Genomic DNA, 3,090 nt, shown 5'->3' on the forward strand with positions numbered 1-3,090 from the left:
TGTAGTAATGCCTATTGTATGCTTTTTCAGCTCTCTAATGTGAGACATAGAGGATAACAATACTGACCTACACTCAGAATGTGGTTAGATTTATATCCAAGTGCAAGTTTTCATGTAACATTCATGGATCTGTAAATCACTATGTTGAACCTGTCTTAAACCTGCCCTTCAGAATAAAAGCAGTCATGAGTAATCTTAGTATGATTCCTGTGAAACTGAAGGAGCTTCCTAAAGTTCTTAGTGATAGTTATTATACTGGAGAACCAACATCCATCTCCCTTCTCCACACTCCTTTAAGATTCTGAGTTAAAATCTACCTGTCATCATGACATAATTGTGGGAGGGGCACTTAAAAATACATCCACTGATATATATTGATATATATAGAATGAACTTTGATATATATAGAATGAAAGCTGACATACAGGGGTTGGACAATGAATCTAAAACACTTGGTTTTAGACAACAATAATGTATTAGTGTGGTGTAGGGCCTCCTTTTGTGGCCAATACAGCAGCAATTCGTCTTGAGAAAGTCCTGTACAGTGGTCAGAGGGATTTTAAGCCATTCTTCTTGCTACTTTGTGTATGTCTACACTACAGGCCCGCTAGTTTGTATCATGTGCATTACTCTGTGTAATGATTTAAAAGTGACATTAAAAATAAACCAAAACATTCTTATAAAGATTTGAGGAGGTTTCCTGACCATTTGCTAGTTTTCCAGTCTGTTTGTGTGCTTGTGTCTAATTTATTTACAAAGCTCTGGTGTCAGTAAACGGCTAAAAACACAAAGGTCTCTGACTGGTTTGCTTGACTTTCTCTCTCTCTCTGTGCTCATTGCAGACAAAAGGCATCTAGACAATGAATAGACCTCCAAAAGTAATCTTAGTATGATTCCTGTGAAAGTGAAGGAGCTTCCTAAAGTTCTTAGTGATAGTTATTATACTGGAGAACCAACATCCATCTCCCTTCTCCACACTCCTTTAAGATTCTGAGTTAAAATCTACCTGTCATCATGACATAATTGTGGGAGGGGCACTTAAAAATACATCCACTGACTGTGTATACTGCAGACAGGGGAATTACAGATACACCCAATGGCAGCAAGACAAAGGCAGGCTATGCATTTTTTAGCCATGCTTCTAGGACACTCTGACATCATGGTACATGACCTAAAGGTAAATTCTACCCAAAGACGTCTTTTAAAGATTGACTGGAGTAAAGATGTTACTCCCTTCAACATATATTGATCAAAAGGAAACAAGATTAAACAGTTATGTTGTAATATTTTTAATACATATTTTAAAAAGGGCATTTTCTTGTAAACAACACTTAAATATTTTGAAAGTGTCTGTAATGATGGGCCCGTTCTGGTCCTGTGCATTGGTGCTTTTTGGTTTGGCTGCCTTCTTCTTTAATTCTCTTACAGTTAGCTGTGAAATTCCACGATTGTTTGTTTTATTTTGGAGTACTAGAAAGTCACTATATTTTTATAGCTATTATATTTTAAGTTTATTATTATTATTATCATTATTGTTTCATTATTTTATGATGAACAAAAGATACATAGCCATATAAAAGACATTAAACATCTTTGGACACTTCTGCAAATGACAAATATAAGAGAAGCATATAAAAATTCTTTTAAAAAAATTACACAGTCACTTTATTTACTTTTATCTCGTTCCCCATCCTCCTTCAACAAATAGCTCTTAATTGCACATAAATGTCACAGCCACTGAGTCTCCAATGTTCCTCTAAATCAACTCAGGTTCCACACCTCAACACACACACACACACACACAAAATGATGTCTCCTGAACTGAGTCAGAGCTGCTCATTAGTGGAGGTAAACATCCAGAGACTTAGAATTAGACTTAAAGCACAGAAACACACCTGACAACATTTATTCCAATAGCTCATCGTCATGTGTGTGTGTGTGTGTGTGTGTGTATCTGTATGTGTGGAGGGTCACTGGGGAAATTAAACCCAGAAGACCTGGTGTCTTGCCTTGTTATTGTTGCAATAGATTGCAAGTGCAGCGGTAAGCCCCTCACACTCACCTTCCATCATTTAATCATTTAATACAGATCCAGCTATTATTTTTGTACTTTTTTTATTGTTTATTGTACAGTGTCCTTGTACTGTGTATGCTTTTTCACATACAATATATTATTATTATTATTATTATTATTAGTAGTAGTAGTAGTAGTATAATTATTAGATATGCAGCTGTATGTAAATGTTTGAACATCTCTGGTCAAATTACATGTTTATTTAAAAATATCTGCCTATTTTAATCCAGTTACTAATTATTTGTATATAATATTATGCCACATGTTTTATATACATTTTTTCTCTTTATATTTTAAACTTAGTTCTGGACAGAAATGTATAAGAAATAAATATTTTAGAGGAGGTGCATTTATTTTCACAAAGAATAAAAAAGCACCCAAACATTTGCACTTGCCTCCACAGTGGATTAGATTAGCCGCTGAAAGGTAACACTCAGGTATTAACCCTTTGAAGTCCTTTATAATCTGATCAGTTGTCAGTGTACCCACCATGTTAAAACAAAAGTTAAATAAACAATAAATTGGCAGAAATAACAAACAATTTGAATTGAAAAATATTAAATGAATGAATAAATGTAATGAACAAGAAAATAAAATTTGCATATTTCTCATCATTTTGCCATTTATGGAAACTGAAACTAGCAAAAAAATGTGTGACATCTAAGACCTCTTAGTGGACAATTATAAAAAAATAAAAAAAAATAAAAAGTACTGAATTATTTTTTTACTCAAGAACGGAAGTTGATAGGAGTAAAGCATATCATTAAACATAAAATTTACAATAGTGTGTGCTGTTATAATACTGAACTGTTTGGCTTGCCATACTTGCCATAATATATATATACATACATATTATGGCAAGCCAAACAGGAAATATATAATTAACTTTGATATATATAGAATGAACGCTGATATATATAGAATGAACTTTGATATATATAGAATGAAAGCTGACATACAGGGGTTGGACAATGAATCTAAAACACCTGGTTTTAGACAACAATAATGTATTAGTG

Source organism: Hoplias malabaricus, chromosome 12, assembly GCF_029633855.1.
Source record: "Hoplias malabaricus isolate fHopMal1 chromosome 12, fHopMal1.hap1, whole genome shotgun sequence".
Classification (NCBI taxonomy): domain Eukaryota; kingdom Metazoa; phylum Chordata; class Actinopteri; order Characiformes; family Erythrinidae; genus Hoplias; species Hoplias malabaricus.